This window comes from Syngnathus leptorhynchus, chromosome 8, assembly GCF_054491065.1.
Source record: "Syngnathus leptorhynchus isolate UIUO chromosome 8, UIUO_Slep, whole genome shotgun sequence".
Lineage (NCBI taxonomy): Eukaryota > Metazoa > Chordata > Actinopteri > Syngnathiformes > Syngnathidae > Syngnathus > Syngnathus leptorhynchus.
Window position 1 is genome coordinate 1,237,957 of NC_141202.1, and position 21,361 is coordinate 1,259,317.

General features: G+C 44.5%; 1 long non-coding RNA gene across 1 annotated transcript; it reads right to left on the bottom strand.

The window, feature by feature from the left end:
• Positions 1-8,060: 8,060 nt before the first annotated feature.
• On the bottom strand, positions 8,061-20,611 carry LOC147051609 (uncharacterized). The gene is made up of 5 exons (XR_015066989.1): positions 20,549-20,611; positions 20,346-20,412; positions 16,304-16,404; positions 9,193-9,300; positions 8,061-8,355 (listed from the first exon to the last, which is right to left on the bottom strand). It is a non-coding gene; the product is annotated as an uncharacterized LOC147051609 (long non-coding RNA).
• Between the last annotated feature and the right edge of the window lie 750 nt (positions 20,612-21,361).

Consider the following 21,361-nt stretch of genomic DNA (forward strand, 5'->3'; position numbering starts at 1 on the left):
TTTAGTCGCTGAATTGCATTTGCAGTGAGCGTAATTATGTATGCAAGCTGTTAAAACAATAACAATCGCAGTCTACAAAGACCTCCACCAAGGCCAAACAGACACATCCGTTGTTACAAACAAACACATCCCACGTGCAATGTCGAACATTTATCAGAGTTATGTTTTGGGTTTTGCAGCAAATTGGATTGAAGCCCCTGACCCAGCACTCTAAAAAAAATCCTTTTCACGTGTAAAAGCTGTTTGTTTACGAGCAAGGTAATTGGGCTCTGCATTGAAAGGTTTGTTTATGAATTTGAACTGGACATCAAAGATATCAAATGAATGCTCAAAGAGGCTAGAAAAACGCACAACTTGCCCATAATTCATGCATGTAAATCACATTTTCCACATTGGTTCAGGCGTGCTGATTTGTTGCCTTTTGTGTTCACGCCATTGGGTTGTACATTGCGGATAAACGGCGGGCAAGGCGCGTCTGTGGTTACGTAAGGACTGCACGAAGCTGCAAAAAAAGCGCCGCTCGCAGCTACTTTCTGTGGGCACGATCATGTGAGCCAGCCTGAGAGGGGCAGCTTATCTCCGTCCGTCACCGGATGACACAAACACAAGGGAAGTAATGGAGTTCTTGGAGAAAACACAACTTGATCCCAAACAACGTGATAAAAGCTTTTCGAGTGATCATATTTAATCAACACTTCATTAAAGTCCATCTCAGCTACTGGATCCCATTAGAATGAAACCACTTTTATTCCTTCAATGTATTCATAGCTGCACTTTGCCAGGCTTGTCTGGAGAACAGCGGGCACCGTGGGGATGTTATTATGGGTTGCCGCTACAAACAATATTGGTGTTACAAGAGGAGAAGGAGCGTGCACTTAGAAATATTGCCACGCCGGGAGTCATTTGTGCTTGTAGCTTTTTTCCACCTCAGAAAAAGATGCATCGCATTCACTGTGTACAAAAAACAATCCCAATTTTCCCAACTTCATGTTCTCCGTCTGTCAAGTACAGATGATTTACATTTGGCATCAATAAAGAAATGGATCAGTTCTCTTTTGCAAAATGGCCGCTTTGAACCAAAATTTGCTGGCATGGCTTCACAAAACTTTTTCACAGGACTACTCATAATGACAAAATTTCATCTTTTTTGTGGGTCCACTCATGATATTGTGATCCAAAAAATTCATGTTCCTAGTGGCTGCCATTTGAAAATTGTGTTTGACCTATCTAGCTATCATGACGAAATTTTCTTCATTGAATGTTTTTGCCTATCCGGGGAAGGTCTAGAACGCATCCTCCGTGTGTACTTAGGTTGACAAAAAATACTCCTTTCACTCAATAAATCTCCCGTTACGCTTTCACATTGGGTGTTTTTGTGGGCTATCGATCACCATGACGATGATAACGGATGCCGCGGCTAATGTAGCTTCGAGTGGAGGTTTAAAAAAAAAACAGGCTGGATAAATTCGGTCTGTGGCCTCATTTGGACACTGACTAATATCTGGATACAACAAATGACAAACATTCCATTAGTTTAATTTCTTAGCTCCATTAGAGCACACACACAGCCAGCCCATCGGTTTTCACGAGTTATGGTCGTCTACACACGTCAGCCTCGCCGGCCGGCCGGCGGAGATGATCACCGAGACGGCCGCCCAGCGACAATCCAACCTGACGGAATCTCCCTGATGGAACATCGACGTTGACAAGGAGGAGGTGACGGGAAGTTAATGGAGAGGAGGAACTGATTCAATATTGGAAGGCGGGCTTCCTCGCTTAAAAAGAAGGTCAACTCCGGGACGGCGGTCGGACAGATCGATGTCGGAGGACGGATGGGTCACGCCGCAGAGTGAAAGGTCAGACCGGTGTACTCATAAGATGCATTTCCAAGACGTCAACAAAGCTCCGAAATGAAACATCGAGGGAGAAAGGCGGCGGCGTGGACGCTTATTGGAAAACAGGAAACAATGTGCTACCTTGACTTATGACTTTCATTTTTTTCCCCATCGCCAAGCTTGTAGCGCGATTTATGCCAATTAAACTTCTGGAATCTCCCAAATTATGATATTTCTACCAACTACTGAGGTGATGGGAAGATCACATGTTGAGGTTTGATCACAGCCAGAGGAGCGAGGAAGTCATGTGTGCAAGTCATGAGTCGTCTGAAGTTTTAACCGTCGAGTTAAAAACGTGGCCCGAGTTACTGTGATGAAAAGAAAAATAACAATACTCACAAGTTTATATATATATATACACACTATCTGCTGGTTATTGAGCAGTTGTCACCGTCTTCTTTGTGTATATACGACGTATGAATGTAGACTACTGCCCTCCGGTGGCCAAAGTGTGCACACTATTAGGAGCAGCACAGTGAACGCAGTAGTGCTTTAAGTTTTAATTTTATTTTTTTTTACATTTTATGGAATTTGTTTATTTCTATACATTCTTATAGTCCTTTAAAGTATGACTTTTCTCATCCAAAATATTTTTGTTGCTGTTTTATGAAAGGCTGGAATGGATTAATGGTATTTGCATTCAAGTCAATGAGCAAAGATGAGTTGAAATCCGACGTTGTGTAATTAGCAATTAGTAATCTCATAAAGTTGAAGACTTTGACTTGGTCATGTGACCCCTTTTTTCCACGTCTTCTGCACCTCAACACTGGCCAGGTGGAGGAGGAGGAGATGAACGTGGACGGAGATGATGTCCAGCTTAAAATTGCTCTAATCGGTATCCTGAGTGTTCTCCAAAAGCTCTCTGAGAAAAGAAGGCCGGCGTCCAAATGACAAGTGAGGCGATTACCGCAGCAGATTGTTGGAGGGGCTCGCCACAAGCGACACTTGTTTGGGCGCGAGAGCGCCACATTATACACTCATGCATACGCATACAATACACACACAAAGACACAAGTATGCTAATAAGCTAGCAGCGGAGTGCTCAGCTGGGACCAGAAGCTCCAGTGAGTCACACTTTGACTTAGTGAGTGTCTGTGCTCAGCAGACCAAGCCTGTAGAATTTTAAGTTCAGCTCAGCTGGGAGAAAGCACGCTGCGGGACGCGTCCACATAAATACGCATATTTGGATGTGGCTTTTTGGTCTTTTGTCCGCATAGACCAACATCAATAAAACCTTCAAAACGGCCTAAGAAGAAAGTCTTTCTTTTAATCACAAGCCCAGTGATACGTTTACAAATAGAGGTTCAAAAAGTGTGGCGACTTTACTTTGAAATTATAATCAAATCAAATAAAGCCATCATTTCCATATTTTTCCCCGAAATGGCAGGATGGAAGCGTTGAAGAACATTCTGAATGTCCTGAGAGAAAAGAACGCTCCCTCCCCGTGCTTAACAAGGAAAACATCATCTGATGATGACAATGATGAAAGCAAAACGAAGACAAAGGCGCTCCTTCACGGCCAGAAAGACGCGGATGCTCATGTGCTCGTCAGCCGTCGTTGGCCTGGCTGCTCACTCGCGTCGCGCTCGCTTGACTTTTTAGCACTGCGAGCAAATCTGCTGAGTTTTCACATTCCTAGCGAAATAATCGGGCTGCTTCGCAGGTGAATGAATTTTATGAATGTAGTCACTGCTTGCTCAAAAGTGAGCCCACAAGCAAACATTGACACTTAAAGATAAGACGAGCAAGAGTCAAAAAGTGAGCTCGCACGCAACGACAAAAAAAGTGAGTTGGTGCCAAATAGTGAGTATACAAACAAAGGGAAGTCGGTGAGAATTACCAGCTGCTTGCCAAATAGTGAGCTAAGAAGACTCAAGAGACTAGCTACTGTTTGCAAAATAGTAAGCCCACAATAGTCATTCGACGCTCAAATACAAAAGGATTGTTGCCACATAGTGAGCCCTCAGCTCAAGTGAGGAAAAGTAAGCACGATCTCCTTCTGGCTAAATAGTGAGTCCACAAACCTGGAGAAAACGTGCCTACTGGCTTACCCTCAAAGGTAATAAAAAAAAAACAACGTGAGTAGCTCCTGCTTGCTAAATAATGAACCTACACAAAGATAAGAGCAACCCGCCACTTGCCAGGTCTTTAAGAAGAGATCGGAAGACAAGTGACAGTTCCTATTCAAAGACAGCCTTGTACGTCAAAGTCCTCACCTTGCGTCTGGCACGCTCGCGGGTAGTCGATGCCATGTGTATGTGTGCGTTTAGACTTGTGTGTGTGTGTGTGTGTGTGTGTGTGTGTGTGTAGGTGAAGGTGAATTGAGTGTCGGCGCTGCGCCCACGCCGGCGCTACGGGCCGCGTTGACAACAAAAGCTAAAGCGTCAGATTTCTGGCTAGTCTACATTTGCCAAAGCAACCTGACTAAACGGTCCCTCAGCCCCTCGCCTGCGTGTTTTTTGGGATGACCTTGGATTCCTTTGGATGTAACTCCAAGCTGCTGCTGCTACTTGCGCATTAGCTCCTCTTAGCATTGGCAAAGACTTGTTTGTTCCATCGTTGAGTGTGCTCACTATTTGGCGAGCGGCAGCAAACGTATTTCTATTTTCGCGTCGATAAGATATATCTGGCTTGTCGTACTATCTTTGAGCGTGATCTCATTATTCGGTAAGCAGGAGATAACCTTTGCGTGTCATGTTGACAATGGGCTCACTATTTGGCAAACGGTAGCTATTTTTTTTTTTTGCACGTCCTAGGTAACTTATTCTGAGGGTTGGCTCACTATTTAGCAAAAGACATTTGACGCTTATCTTTGAATGTGATGGCGCTATACGGCAAACAATAATACGACTTCTATGCCTCTAATGTGGCAATTTAGCAAGATCTCGAGTCAGTCAATCACAAGGTGACACTGGAAGCGCAGGTGGTGGAAGGAAGGAAGCTGTCATGAGGTGAGAGAGTGTGTATGCCAGTGTGTGTGTGTGTGTGTGTGTGTGTGTGTGTGTGTGTGTGTGTGTGAGTGGGAGGAAATGTGGTTCTGATTAGCAGCCTGAGAAGCCTTTAATGACCCATAACTCATCAGAGCATTTTAATCTGCCCCATTTGTGGCCCAATGTAACACGCCGCCCTTCATGCTACGTGCGCTTTTATGACACCCCCAAAACCTCACACACACACACACACACACACACACACACACACACACACACACACACACACACGTGCACTGAAAAGACTAATTAAGCTGGCACACAAGAGAGGGAGGTTGAGCCTCGTGTTCCCTCCTGCAGGGAAGTGACATGGGTGCACACACGTGATCGACAGCAGCTCGCACTTTGTCTGCAGGTGCTAAGGTTAGCCTGTCTGCTTCAAGACAAGCAAACCAAACAAAGAAAAAAACATGTCAACATGTCACGTGACCTCCAGGCTGACAGACATCATGTCATTCAAGAGTTTCCTACTGCTTGCAAAATAGTGAGCCCACCGTCAAAAGATGTGAAAGGCAAGCATTGGCTTCTGCTTGCCAAATAGTGAGCCCTAAGAAAAGGCGTTTGAGCTTCTACTTTGGGTTTAGTGTTTCAAACTGGGGTTGCAAGCTAGGCTTGGCTTTAAAACTCGAGATGGAGGTCAAATTAGCGGTTCAAGCCGGATTTTATTTCCAACTAGAATTCGGGTTTACAGCAAGGGTTAGTTAGGGTTTCAAATTCAAGACGGCGGTTAAGGTGTCCAATTGTAATCCTCGCGAGAAAAGACAATTTCATGGTGACATGAATATTATTCCAATGCACAAAAACGGTGACGTAACTATGAGGAAAATGTGTTCGTAAACACACAAATGCATTTCATATCATACACCATCAATATAAAAAAAATATATACAATATGTATAAGAATAGACTATAATCATAAGGTGTTGCTCGTAGAAAGAAAGTGAAAGTCACCTTGGCTAGAACAAGACACACACACACACACACAGCTTTTGCTCAGGGGTCTTTTGTGCAAACATCTTCTCTTTGTAGGCTGGAGTGTTTTTTTCAACACATCCTCCATCACTATCCAACGCCCCCCCCCCCTCCCCACTCCTCCCTCCTCCCCCAAACACTCCCATTAGTGAGGGAAGGGGGAGGCAAAAGGAGGCAAGAGATCGCCCTCCAACTCACCAGTGGGAGCCTCGGTGTAATGAACTCTGTGTGCGTGTGTGCGTGTGAGCGTGTGAGTTCCTCCGCTGCGTACTTTCGGGGCGTGCGAATGGCGGTAGGCAGTGTGGGAGTCAAAGTTGTTCTCATCACGAAACGAGCCCCCCGCCGCAGACCCCCACTATCTCCCCCCCCTTCATACTTTTAATTGAGCAGGGAAGGGGAGAGACCTCGCGGGCGCTATCCCATCACAACATGATGCCGTTTTGGAAAAGTGCTGCATGGACACGAGAGCCACGAGGACAAACATTCGACTTGTGTCTCACGCTCACATGACCGGTTCAACTTTCCCCGCAATGTGCCGAAAGAAGCAGCAAGCAATAAAGACGACGACAACAGAATACACTCTTGGGAAAGCGGTCGCCAGTCAAAGTCGGTTTTCAACCTTCTCGGGGATTGATTCTTCTATTTGCTTTTTATATAGCCGCTTGTTTGCTTTTTGACGGAGGACAAAATGCTAATTGTGCTAGGGTGTTATTGATCAATATTTGTTTGAGTTGACAAAGAACATTCCCCGAGACAAAGGATGATTTGTTCGCAGCCGACATGACATTTAAGACTTCAAACATCTTCCTCCTACTCTGACCTTCTTCTTTCTGGCATAAATCGTCTTCCTCCTGCCGTTGCGCTTCATCTTTTGATTGCTCATCATCTTATTCCTCCTCTCGTTCTTTCACCGTCTTCCTTCTCGCTGCACTCCTCTTCCTCCATCTCCCTCTATCCATCATCCTTCCATTTCTCTCTCTTCCCCCTTCCTGCTATAATTTTCTTTTCCCTCCTGCTTCTCCTCGGCAGCCAAGTACTTGAATATTCCATGTGGTGGCCTGCAGGTGTTAATATTTGCAGCAATAAAAAGTGAGCTATGATCTGATGTGATGTGATTATTCCGTCGGCGGCGGCTGCTTCGTATTCCGGCGGCGGCGGTGCCGCCGATGAAGACGCCGTCAGCCTGAGGAAGACTCTCCCGAGGAAGCGTCTTCATCATCAACACTAACAAATAATTAGCTGCTGAGTCTTCATATTCGTAAAAGTTCTCCCTGCAGGCCAAATTCCTCATCATGAAGACTATCTGTTCATTCATTTCATAATGATAAAAATGCCTTTATTAATAATAATTGGATACGCCCATATTTCAATCTTCACTCTCAATCTTGATGTCATGAGCCAGTGTACCAAATCAAGTGTGCCTTGAGATACAAGTTTGGCTTGTTCTCTGACCGCATCCATAACTCAAAACAAAATTCAAATCCGTTTCTTTCCACGCTAAACTTGAATCGGGACTGGCGTTATCCCGAAGCTTTTGTAGGTCATCCCCACAAAACAGCAAAGCAAAAACAAACCCAACAAAACGCAACAGCCGCTTGTTTTCTGAAATGAGGAAAAGACAATCAATGCCCTAATCGTCCTCCGGGGGGCGCCATCATTAGTCGTCTGCAGCTTTGCGCTGATGGCTAATTACGAGCAAAAGCTCATCAGCTTTCCTCACTAATGACTGAACAAATGTGCCGCTAATTGTTGTTAGCAATTAGCATGCCGGGGGGAGGGAGCAGGTCACAAGTTGGTTCAACAATGCATTTAGTGCCGGGGACAGGTGAGAAGGTGTGAGAGAGAGCCAAAGTCTACTTTCATTTTTGTTGACTTAGCTCACTTGTATGCCGATGTGCCTGCATGAGTATCCGCTGACTCAACGCACAAGAAGACAAGATCAAAAAATCAAAACTTCTCTTATTTGAGTCGACTAATGAAAGCAAACGCTGGCTGGCTGGCCCGATGTTAATGGTTGGGATGCAAGCGTGCGTGTGGTGGGCGTCAGCTGAAGCTGTCACTTTGTCAGCTGCAGGTGTCACGCTCACAAGCACCTGTCCATCATGTGACGTGCGTGACGTCACGCGTGTCACAAAGTAAGCTAAATCAATCCATCGCTATTTGCCAAACGGCTCTTTATTGGAATCAAGTAACCGCTCTCCCAAGCCACCAGTGTACAGTCCCAAAAAAACAACAACAACACGTATTTAAACTTCATTACTTCCCACGAGCGTCGCCATGACGACATCAATACCGGCGCTCTCTCGGCATGAAGGACTCTCCGCCCATCGATCGCGTTGTTTTCAAGCGCCAATTTGCGTGATGTTCATTTAGTCTCCGTCGCCGAGCGCCAGCTTATTACGATCATTGGCCGGCAACTTCGTGGCGTCTGGCTCGATGCGCGCCGCCGCTCAATATCAACAAAGGAGATGTCACGTGACCAGACTGGCGAGATGGAGCTGAAACAAATGTCATTGCCAAGACGTTTGGCTTCGCCCTCAACAAGTTGTTTGACTCTCCCAATTTCAGTGGCGGGCCATGAATTTGGGATTCGGGCCTTATTTGACTTAAGGAGACGTCGTAAATCTGGAGAGCCTCAATGCTACACGACGACGAAGCAATCTAACAACACGCGGTTGTGCCACACGCATGTGCAGCGCTTCGCAATTAATATTCAAAAGCATATGGAATGCGTCCCACATGATAAATGGGGCTTTCACTCTCTTCGTATTTTTACTTCAAAGGAAAAAGCACAATGAACAAAAAGTGACCTGCATTAATTAAACTTGACTAAAGTGTGAACACACAAATGCACGCACGAACGAACGAACGCACGCACTCGGCAGTGGGGCACATTAAAAAGCAATTAGGCTTTTTATTTTTTTGGATCAGTGACCTGCTGAGTGCAGCTGTTTCCCCCCACGGCCTCGGCGGGGCGCCGTGGAGCGAGTCAGCAGCTGAAAGCACAATTCAGCAAATTGCGGCGACAGTAGGCAACAATTAGCCGCGACAGTTACCCGCTCTCGGATGACAACGGGAAGACAACGCAGCGGGAAGACCTTGGTTCGTTTTTTTTACGTCAAGTAAAATATTCACATGCTAAAATGCTAAGCGCTACATGTTCCAAATCCTTTTTTGTTTTCTCGCGTCAGGTTTAGGCACTAGGTAACCAAACAAATACAAGAAAGGAAGTGCTGATATGCCAAAATCAATGTCAACAATATGGTGAATTGACCAAGTACACTTTTCCTAAGAACGCACTATTTTCGAAAAAACAATAATTGGTGAAAACTTACCAGCCCAAAATGCATCTTGGGACATTTTCCAAGGCAAGCCAACCAATCCGTGTGTTCGGCATTTGGGTAATGGTTCTTGGTTTATGCTTTTGGCTTGATCACAAGGACCTAAGGACAGACGAGAACGCAAATGAGAAAACAGCTCAAATGCTGCACTTACTATGGCCGTGATCATTTTAGTGAGGTTAACAAGCTCAATAACATGTAGCCACCTAGCATAGTGTAGTAGCGGTAAGAATGGGGTCATGTGACTCAACCAGGAAGTAAAGTAAAATAATGTCTCCATTTTCCAAGGTGCATCTGGAATTATCGCCTCCACTTAATGTGTGTGCATCGTATTGCGTGTGTGTGTGTGCACCATTAATCAGCAAACGTTCATTAAAGCAAGATAAATTCATGGACATTAAGATCACCATGTTAATTGCTCGTTACCGGTGTGCCCAAATTCATCCTTCGCACTGCACTGCGTGTGTGTCTGCTAATGTGTGTTTTGTGTACGAAGTAAAAAGTGTGACCTTGTCGAGAAATGTCAAGTGCAAATGCACGTAGGAAAAGTGTAGGATACGCTCACCCTCCCTCTCACACACACACACAAGCTCACAGTCACACACAGATACACACACAGACACACACACACGCAGATACACACACACCCACACACACGTTAGCACGCACGCGCGCTCAGGAGGATCTTAAATCAACATTGTTATTGTTTGAGTCAAACTTCCTGTGCGGTGTTCTTCAACACTTTGTCAGGATGTAACAATAAATTATTGGATTTTTATGACATGACATCATATTTGTCAAAGGAAAAAGTGCTGGCTGGTATAAAGCTTTTCTTGTTGTTGTTTTTGAACACATTTGACACACTGCCAGCGAGCTTCTGTCTTGTCTCATAAAATGTAAATAGAACAGAAATGTGATCTATGTCCTCACTTTGCCTCCTAGCATGGAATACTCACTCTTCTAACTCTCGCTGTTAGCTCAATTCAGCAGCATATTAAAAACATAAAAATATGAGAATAACCGTCTAGGTGAACCATAAGCGTGAAATAATGCTTAAACCATGCGAGAACTTGGCCGGAAGAAAAACAAATACGACGATAAACCTTTTAGGAAGTTTTCAAGCAGCTTCCACAACTAAAATGTCCACGCAGAAGTCAACTGCGAGAGTCGAGTCGCCCTCTCGGCTGACTTCTGGTGAGGTCAAGCGGACCTCGCCTTTGATTGGTCGATAATTAGTGGCATTCACGCCGATGGATATTTCAGTGGTCCATTCCTCCCGCATTTCAAAAACGTGCTACCATAAAAGAAACTATCGTATTTATGCTAGCACGTTTTGGAAATGCGGGAGGAATGAACCATGCAAAACCAGATTCAAACCCAGAACCTTGAGACTGTGAGGCGGTACACTAGCCTACAGTGCCGCTCACCGCTTAAACATTTCAAACGACGTCATTCGAGAGACGAGAAGAAACGCCGGCAGAATGTTAACGCGCGTCTTTGACCTTCCAAAGGACGGCTAGTTATTAGCCGTTTTTGCTAACACGCCAAAACAGCGCTAATCGAGTATTCCCGTCGCGCGCGCTCGGGCATACAAACAGATGATGGTGGACACTTCAAAATGTGCCAAATAGTAGCACGCTGTCGCAATATGGCCACAGATGGTCACACGTGTTACGGCACAAGCAAGAAAAAAAAAATACAAATAAATGCTGATGAATGTAGATACATCACAGATATGATCTATTGTTCTATGAGTTGATGTTCAAGCAATCACGCGTTGAAAAAGAGAAAAAGTGCTGACTGGGCAGATGTGCCCCTTCAATGGGAATAACGTGATGAATAATGTGTGCGATGAATAATGTGTGTTATGAATAATAATCTGCGATGAAGGATGTGTTTCATTTGACGGAAGCAAGTATCTGGTGCTTTTTTGTAATTTCCCAAAAGACAAACATGACAATTGAGTGAGGCCGCGGCTGATATTAAAAACATGAATATTAGATTGAGGGCGAAGTAATCACTTGATGCAATATTCATGATGACGATTGAAAGATGAAGAAAGCTCAGAAAATATCCAGTTCACGAGGTAGCACGCATATTATTTCAAAAAAAAAAGGACATGTAATCACTTATGTGGATATGGGGAATTACACGTGGCTCATGATTATATGATGCATTAAATAAGAAAAATATGAAATATACACTTTGTATGTATAATATATCATGTGACATGTATGACGTGTAATATCCAGTTTTGCAATTATGAAAGCGCCATTGGGGGGACATTAAACAACAGCCGGACTGACTTTATGAGGTACTATGAACGTATAAATAATGAAACTACAAATCACGGACGACTTTAATCATATTTCATAAAATTTCACAATTCACTTTCTGCTTCTCTGCCGATGTCACATGTTCAGATTGAATCTTATTTTAATATGTCTTGCTTCGTGTCGTATACTTATTTAGGATTTGGTTATGAGACTTAAACTCAACTTTATTATTATTATTTTTTTGCCCTGAAGGTCACGTGTCCCCACCAAGTGGAAGAGCATTTCTAAACGTGACATTTGTGTGATTATTCTGAATATAATTATAATGAATGCAGAGCAAATAGCGTTCAGGCTGACAGCTTGTCTTCACTCCCACTCGCGCTTCGCCCGCCGATAGTTTTCCAGCTGAGTCAGCAAAAAAAAAACATTTAAAAAGAAAGCTACCGCTGCCACCGCTAAGCAGATCTTCTTCAAAGGCAAATTAATTCGGGGCCTGTCGCTCAAATGGTGGCCATGACAGTCGGCAACAAAACGGCCAATCAAAACCCGCCGGAGTCATCGAGAGGTTATGGACGTCCAACATGGCAATACACTAAGAACGAATAAATCAATGATTGAGTCAAAGACTGAAACATGAATGTTGGATTGTGAACGAGTCTTGTGTTGCGTTAATCAGGTTATTATTATTCATGACTTTTTTTTTTTTCTTTTTTCTCCATAAGGCGTAAGTCTTCTGTTGACAACAAGACATTTGGCGCACGGCCGCCAAGTCGACACAAATCATAACCACCACCACGGCTGCGGCCACACCGCTGCGCCTAGCGTGCCAGAAAAATGTAACAACGGCGCTTTTAAGATAGTTAATGATAAGCGAATAAAAAAATGGACATGTTATTTTTCCCGTTTGACAGATTTTTGGGGATTGTTAGAAGCAAAAACAATATTCTCATTCTGTTGTGATGCTGATGAGCCTTGCAGACTTTAATTGCGGCGCATGGCTTTGGGGTAAAAAGAGAAAAAGAAAAAAAAAAGCACAAGCAGACGTCTTCCTTCTGAAGACGCCAAGGCCGAGACAAACTCTCATGGCGTCGGATCAAACCGGAACACCCGCGCCGGCTCGAGGCCACGGAGGCGAGCCGGAGCGTGAAGGGTCCGCTTCAAGGACGGCACTTGGAATAAAAAATTTAAAAAAACTTGCCGTGGGAATTAAGACGGAACGTCAGAGTCAAAGTGGCCGCCGCGACGCTTTCTGGAATAAATGCCGGCGGTCACGCAAACCTTTTTTTTTTCTGCTGTTTGACTTGGGAAACTTGACAGAAGAGGGAATTTGGCAGAATTTGAACAAAAGCAGCACACGAATCAGTGAAATGTAATCAAAACGTCACCTCAGGCGAAGCCAGGCTAACACTGGCTAAGCTGCTAACAATGACTCATCAAAATATTCCACAATGTTGATGTCAATTGAATTCTGACTAACGCCATTTACAGTTAGCTTAGCATCAGGCGACTAAGATCCTACCAATGAGTCGTCAAAATATTCCACAATGTTGTTTTAAATTGAATTTTGACTAACGCCATTTACAGTTAGCTTAGCATCAGGCTACTTATTGTTGTCTCACAGTTAACTGTAATACAAGAACAGTCTGTGACAGAATGACAAAATGGCGACGCTAATTAGCTTCTACCAGTCGTTGTCTTTCAATTTTATTCATGCTTTGTGGGCTTTGTGTCACCGTGGCAACATGAGCATCCTATAATATCACCAGGACACGCTTCAGTGACCGCTCTGGAGCTTCGACTTGTCTAAAAGCTTGTTCTACGCTAATAGCATTTGGAAAATACGCCATGAATCAAGCCTAATGCACAGCGCTAACGCAGCGTGTGCACTTCACCTCGAGTGTTTTTCTTTTTGTGTGCATGTGTGACACGCGCGCACATACAATTAATGAAGGTGACGCTGAGGTTACGTAAACAGAAAGAGATTTTTGTTTATCTACATTAACATCGACGTAAACTTTAATAGAGACATTTGGACATTAATATGAGCGTCGTAAAGATACACGAGCACAGTTTGTAGTTTGTTGACACCCATTAGCATAAAAACGACCAACATGAACGTAAATGTCAGCGTCATTAAAAACAGCGCAAACACGCAGCTGCAAACTTGCACTTGAATCCATCTTTGGTAAATAGAGTTTAAAACATAAAACATTGATGTACACTGTATGCTTGTTTACTGTGGCTATAAAAATCGTACAAAAAGATAAATAAAATGAAATAATTTCATCATTGTGACCTTTAAGATGTATATCGCACTTGGAAAAAAGAAATCTTTTCGATATGGGATGCGAAAAGAGAAAAAAAATGCTTGCATAAGTATACGCACCCACTAAAAGAAGTACTTTATTTCAATTTAAAAAAGTATTGTTGATATGGGATGTAAAAAAAAAAAAAAACCTAGAAAAAAAGTGGTTGCATAAGTGTACACACCCTTTTATAAGAGGGGGTGAAGCTGTGTTAAAATCTAGCCAATGACATTCAAGCAGATTCTCGATAGCGGTCAGCATACAACTGCTGGCATTTTAAATGGCTCTGATTAATCCCTAAGAAAGTTCAGATGTACTAGTGGGTACTTTATTATCAATTGCTTTGTAAAGGTTAGAGGTTGCATTAAGGGTGGCAAAAGTTTCAAATGATTTATCTCGGTCATTTGAGCAGGAGCGTGTCGACTCCGAGTGTACATGTATTGACGTTGATGTTTTTTGTGTATTTTTGTCTTTATGTGCGTCCCGGTCTGCCCGATAGCCTCCAGGATCTTCGGCGGAACATTTGTTGCCTTTACCTCCTGGCCTGAATCTTCTTCCTCAACGTATCAGTGAAGAGGATCACGGCGGCTCTATCAAAAACACAACCCCCTCCCACCCCATGGTTTCTCACCCATCATACCCCCCCCCCCCTCGCCTTCCCCTCCCCAATCCCTAAACCCCCGGCAGGCAGATTTAGAAGACAAAAGCAGGAGGTCTGGTGCGGGGGAAGCGGCGTCTTCTCTTTCAGACGTCTAATGAGGATAAGAATAAAATATGGAGTCTTTTTCTGGGTGTTTCAGCTCCTTGGGAAGTCTGGCGCCGCTGATAAAAGTGTCGGGAGCTGATGGAGAAGCTTTGCGCGGCCTGGATCGGGGACGGCGAGGAGTCCGGGTGGGAGGGGGTCCGCGAATAGACAAAGACACCTCCACGAGGATGGAGAACAACAGAGAAGGAAAATGGCCATAAGGTGAACTTTGGAAATGTTGAAAAGTTTGTTTTCTTTTTTTTTAATGGCTACCCCATTTGCACAGAAGACGACAAAGTTACAAAGGTGAATCTCCAAACAAAACGCTGCGTTTAAGGACTCCCTCCGCCAATCACGTCCGCTTGCGTTAAGGCTGATCGGGACATAAAAGGACACGACTGAGCCTGGAGGAGAGCGCTGCCTCTGATTGATGCCCTGTGCACGCCTGTCCCCGTTTCACACGGACAAACTTTTTGGACCTCGCTGCTCCGTCACGGTAACCGAGGCAGCCACCGCGTCCCGCTCAACGGAGACGTTTCACAATGACAAACATCCTGGGAATGCGTTGGGGATAAAGTCACTTTGGGCCAGAGGAGGGGAGTGAGTGGGTGGTAAGGGGATGAGGAGGGGAGGGGGTGGGGTGGGGAGGGTCAGTGGGACTGCCGATGCCCTGTCACGTTCAATTAGACGGACGCCACCCTCGTTAGCCACGGGTCAAATTCAATTACCCTCACGCGCGCTATGCAGCGGTTACGGCCCAGGAGGCAGCGCGAGCCTGTGTGTGTGCGTGTGTGTGTGTGTGTGTGTGTGTGTGTGTGTGTGTGTGTGTGTGTGTGTGTGTGTGTGTGTGCGTGCATTTAGATTCCGTGCGCAAGTGCAAGGGCAGATGGTGTTTACATTATGGATGATGCGAAGGGGCAGACAGGTGTTTGTTTACATTCAAGTGTCACAGGTGGAATAGCTTTTGGATTTTTCATTGGGTTTCCTTTCGTTTTGGCTCGGGGGGGGGCTTTGTAATTTGTTTGTTAATTTGTCGTAATTAATTTGTGAATTTGTATCAGAGCAAAAAGCTTCACTCTCGACTTAATTGTCGGCACAACTGTTCTATTATACATTATTATTATTATGAGTACAGAGTCGAAGCAGTGCAAGATGAAATGAAGGCAACGGCCGCTGTGTTTAAGGTCCGTTTGGAAATCTATTCATTTTCCCAGAGCGCACACGACCAAGATGTCCTCGCTCCGTCCCGGCGGAGGACATTTATTCCACCTCCGCGCAGGCGGATTTTTCCTCCCGGCCAATGATGGCGTTTCACAGCAGATTAGAGGAGGAAAAAAAAAAGGGGAGTTGTGAAGCCGACAGCTGCACCGACGGGAGATACGGAGCCGGGCGGGCGGGCGGGAGGCCGGGAAATGGATTCCTGCTCCCGACTCGGCGGGTTAACAGCCTGTCGCCGGCCCGCCTTTCTTATCGTCCGGCCCAGATCAATGGCGCCGACATCCACAATGCACCTGCGGGGCGCTGAAATAAAATCATTATCCCTCTTTGGCCTGCCAAGACTTCACACCTTCACTAAGCGCACCCGTGCGACCGCTCCGGAACTTTCCGTCATCGCCGGAAGGGAGTGAGGACAAACGTGCTACTTGTGTACAAATATAACACACTCTTATTTGATTTTTTTTTTTTTTTTTTTAAGTGTGTGTGTGTGTGCGTCCCCATGTTGACAGACGGACGGATGTTTGAAGTGTGCACTACGTCGTTTAAAAGGAAAAGGTCACCTGCTTGATTGGACGCCGGGACTTCCGACCGGTGGCCACCATGTTGCTTCATCAAATATTCACAATGTCCCTTTCATCCTCACGTCACCTTCAAGAGCCTCCTGCAGAAAAAAGAAAACGACCACATCCGTTGTTGAATGGGAAGTGCTCGAAACAGTCTTCACAATGAGGTCAGCATAATCCTGATGATTCAAAGACGGAATCATAAGGTTGTTAGAATATTTTCACCAATCATTTCATATCATGTCTCCATAAGGCCTTCACATCATGTGTCCTCGTAACGTCAAAATCCTAATGTCCCCACCCATTTAACGACTTCACTTTTTAAATAACGTCGCCATAATGCGCCTTTGCTGCTCTTGAGCTGACCCACATTGCACGTTTTTTTACGACGGTATCGATCCAAGTAAAAGAGCAACAACAACAACAACAACAGTCGGTCGTCACTTTGAAACCAAAGTGTGACCTCAAAGACAGAAAGAACCTTCAATGTTACATTTGAACAAAAACTCTCACTGCTTAAGTGGAATGAGTCACAAAAAACAATTTTTTTCTTTTCCAATTTTCCACATCTGCCGCTTTGTGTTCATTTGCGGGAGAGGAAGTATCGCATGTGTGTTGTTGCCGGCACACCATGACACTCCAATCTCAGCCCCTGAAACAGAAGCGACATCATGACTGCTTGATAAAAATAGAGTGCCTTGTTGCTGTGCCGTTCAAGTGTCCAAATGAGCACAATCATTCACAATTTACTCGTTGGCGCGCCTATTGTTGTTTATCATTGCAAGTGGTGTGTGTGTGTGTGTGTGTGTGTGTGTGTGTGTGTGTGTGTGTGTGTGTGTGTGTGTGTGTGTGTGTGTTATAGGCTATTAGATTATGATCCACTTCTCCATCAGCACTGAAGCATGAAAATGAATTCAATTTCAGTGTGTGCATTAATAAATAAGCGTGTTATTTTTCACTTCCTGCTCGTACACACAGTGGAAAGGTGATGACGTGTCGTTGCATACATTTGTGCTCGTGTTTGATGGAGGGGAAAAGAAAAAAAAAAAACGTGCTGAACGAGATGGACCGGTCGCTACGCATTTTAAATCCATAAACACACGCACGACTTGACTTGACATGGTTCAGAACGTTTTGTGTGTTTATTGTGACTTTTTGCACAATGACATGTTGCACCAATGCGCCAACAGGAGGCAGCGATATCAAACACGACAACACTGCCAAGCTAAAGAGTGCTAACGTGAGCCGCCGTGTTTGGCACACAAAAAGCGTCTGGCGCGCCCCCGACAAACTGCTGGCACGACATTTTATCTTCCGCACACGAGATGGGAGGGGATTACGATTGTTACACAGTGAACTCAAGTTTGCGAGATTCAAACACTGCGAGCCGGACGTCTAGCCACTACTCCACCGTGCCGCTCTCACGTCCGACACACGAGGTCAAAACATTTTTCCTCCTCCCTCACAAATAGTATATTATTATTCTTTGGCAGAGGAAGAACACTATTGATTCAAATGGATTCTTTTGTGTGAGCTTTTAAATTCACACCGTCTCCCGTGACCTTTAAAATGTGTGTGTGTGTGTGTGTGTGTGTGTGTGTGTGTTTGTGTGTGTGTATTGTTGCTGAAATTGGATTAGTGTCACCTGTGATGAGGCCAAGGGGCCAAAGCGGGAAAAGTATTAGAAAAGGAAGCTCCCTCGCCTCCATCACCCCCCCCCCCCCAATAATTTCATTTGGGCGACCACGCTGAATACATAACGCCGTTATGGAGCCGACTCCACTTAATGGAATATTTATATGCACGCTTCCTGCTTGTGGAAAAACGCTGGCTGGCTTGCTTCATTTTCCTTTTGAGCTGCCACAGTAGCTCGGAGCAGGCGCAACAACCACGAAAAGCTAGGTGGAAGCTAACACTTTGTCACGTGCACAGCCTCGATTTTACTTAACTACGATGACGATCAGTTTTTTTTTTCTGACACTCAGATCCATTTTGGCAACGGCAAAACTTAAAACCTTCAATTGAATTGCCTGACGCCACATATAAGCCCCGCCTCTTAAAGGCACATTATACAGATGTTACAGTATTTTCTAGACATTGTATGCCTGCAATTGTGTTGAAATATGATTATGCTGTGTATGTGTTTATAGCTTTATAATATTTTTCACATTCCCTATTGTCCAATTTGTGCTTTTGGCTACAGGTCTTAGTTCGGAACCTCAGCCAACAGCTGGCGTTGACTGTAATGTCTTTTTTAAAATTCGAGTACGATGCATTATCGTGCCCACACGCGCACACACAAAGAGGAGCTGAGCAGGGAGGGAATCAGCCAAGATAAAGATGCTGTCAGGTGGGGAGGGTTTGGGGGATTGTGACGGGGCGGGAGGAGGCCCGTGGGGAGGGGGTGCTGGAGATGGAGAACACACCGAGGAGCAATAAATGCAACCCAAAGAGCACCCAACTCGTTAGCATTCAGCTAGTGTAGCCCCCGCAGCCGCCATGTGAACCAATGAGGAGGCGGCGGCAGTGGCACCCTGGGACTGAAATGGACTGTACGTGTGTGTGTGCGTGCATGTGTGTGTGAGAGAGAGAGAGCCAGCGAGACATCAGAATGCACAGCACCTGGAAGATCCAAATACTTTTATAATGAAAGGGAGAAAATTGCATTTCTTAAACAAATAAAAGGCCAGCAGGGCAAAAAGGGAGACGTCTTCACACATAAGTGTCGATCACGCAGAGATTTTGTGTGCGTGTGTGTGTGTTTGTGTGCTGTAAACGTTATCAATCATAAAGATTTCATTTCACTTCCTTCCCCGCAGGCAGAAGATGAACACTTTTATCAAGTGAATGTGATGGTTAGAGTAGTGTTGCATGATTGCACTTTAAAAAATAAAAAAAGGAGAAAAATAAATACAATTTTCTCCTTTATTTTATCCACCGTACAGACAAAGCGTTTTTTGGGCTTGATTTTGATTGTTAAATATTTACATTGGTAGCCAGAATTGGATCTCATTCAAGTCAGAATTAAAATTAACGCCGTATTTATTTACAAAGTCCAAATGTTAATTTTGATTAAAAAAAATTACAATTTGAAAAATTTATCAATTAGCTTCACTGTAAGGAATGACTTTGTTGCCAAACACTTTTTAACAAGGCCAAGAGAAATTGCTTCCTCCTTCAAAATGCAAAACCGCTATGCACAAACAAATACATAGATAGAATTATTTGCAGCTTATCCCACCTGGTTGAATAACAGCAAGCAAAATCCGCTATCAGTGTTGGCACAGGAGCCTTTCGGAATCAGACACGATAACGGCGTCAACGGATAAGCGGGGAAAAAGATCCACCTGCACAACGACAACCACTGACTCAGCGGGTCGTGCTAATGAAGGCGTCGGCCACCTTTGGCACCTCAGCAGGTACCGTCGCCTCACCACCGAGTGGCACAACCAAAACCTACCGATGAGGCGGGAAGCCATTAGCCTCATTAGCGCGTTGGAGCCAGCGTAGCAACCGAGGGGTTCACGGTAACCTTGTTTGCTAGCTCCACGTGTCCACTGTACATCCAAAACCACTTGACTCTCAGAACATCCCGCCAAAAACCTAGCCATGACGTGCTAACAAGCTAAAATTCCTCTCAGATCGCTAAAGGAAGCAATGTTAACGGTGATTTTAGAGGAAAGAGGAAAAAAAAAGCTAAAGCAGTAAAAAGACATGGCAAGACACAAAAGTCCCTGTGAATGCTAAAATGATAAGCTAACACGCTAAAGTAGGTCTCCGAATGCTAAAAGTAATGAAGTAACATTCTAAACGAGAATAAGCTATTAAGTTAAAATGATGAAACTAAAGCTGAAAAATTGACCAAACTGAAGGATGATTGCGCAGAAGTCTTTCAGTGTGCTACACGAAGATGACATTCTAAAATGTCTCTCAGCGCTAAAACAAGCGAAATTGTTTCCTACGCCTCTCGCTGAATGACAGGACAACCTAACATGCTATTATGTCACTCGGAGAAGGTAAGCCATTAAAATTCCTTTACCTTGTCACACCTTTTATTTAGCGTGTCGTCTTAGCATCTCTCAGGTGGGCAAGGAGAGTCATGGCCGCTGGTTGAACGAAGCAAACGGTCAAATACAAAATGAGGACAATGAAAATATATATTGGCCAACAAATGGAGCACTTTGTGTGTGTGTGTGTGTGTGTGTGTGTGTGTGTGTGTGTGTGTGTTGCACATGTGCTCACATGAATGTGTGGTTGTCAAAAGGTCGCTCCCGCTCTTCTTGTTCTTCACCTTTAACAAGCGCCTTCCTCTGCAGAGGCAACAACCAAGCTGTGCCAACAGTGCCCTCTAGTGGATCCCAAACCAAACTCTTAGAGCTGGATTTCCACTGCATGTCTAATTCGGACTCACAGACACACACATCCACAAAATGTGCATTTCAAAGATTTCCTAGAAAAGATTCATCTGATAGAAAATGTACAGGTGGAAGTCACTAATTCATATTTGATTAAAAATGCGTGTTCAATGTGCGGTTTAAAGACGTTCATTTACATTAGACAGAAAATGTTCCGTTTGAACACTTGACCAAAAAGGTCGAGTTGAAATTCTCTGATGAATATTTGATCAGGTAGTTGTTAAATTTACATGTGATCAGGAAGAAAAAAAAAGTGCAGTCTAAAGTCATTTCATTCATATTTAATAGAATATGAATTTAGCATTTGGCAGTGAGCTTGAAACTAACTTGAATTGTAAAATGTCCAGGTCAGAGGCACTATTTAGCAATTTGGAAACATTATTGTGCTTACAAATTTAATCAAGCCAGAAAACGTCACTTATTTCGACGAGAGTGTGTTGGAGTGGATTTGTTTTCTTTGGCAGCTGACACAAACATACGTCACTTGGTCTATTTGGGACCTGCTGGCCTGTTGACCTGACAGTCGAGTGGCTGCGTTTGTGGTGGGGGGGGGGGGGGGCGACCTGTCATGTGCAGGTGATCTTCGGGAACGGCGCTCTGCACCGAGCTTTAGCCTCACACATTGGCAGCCGACAGACGA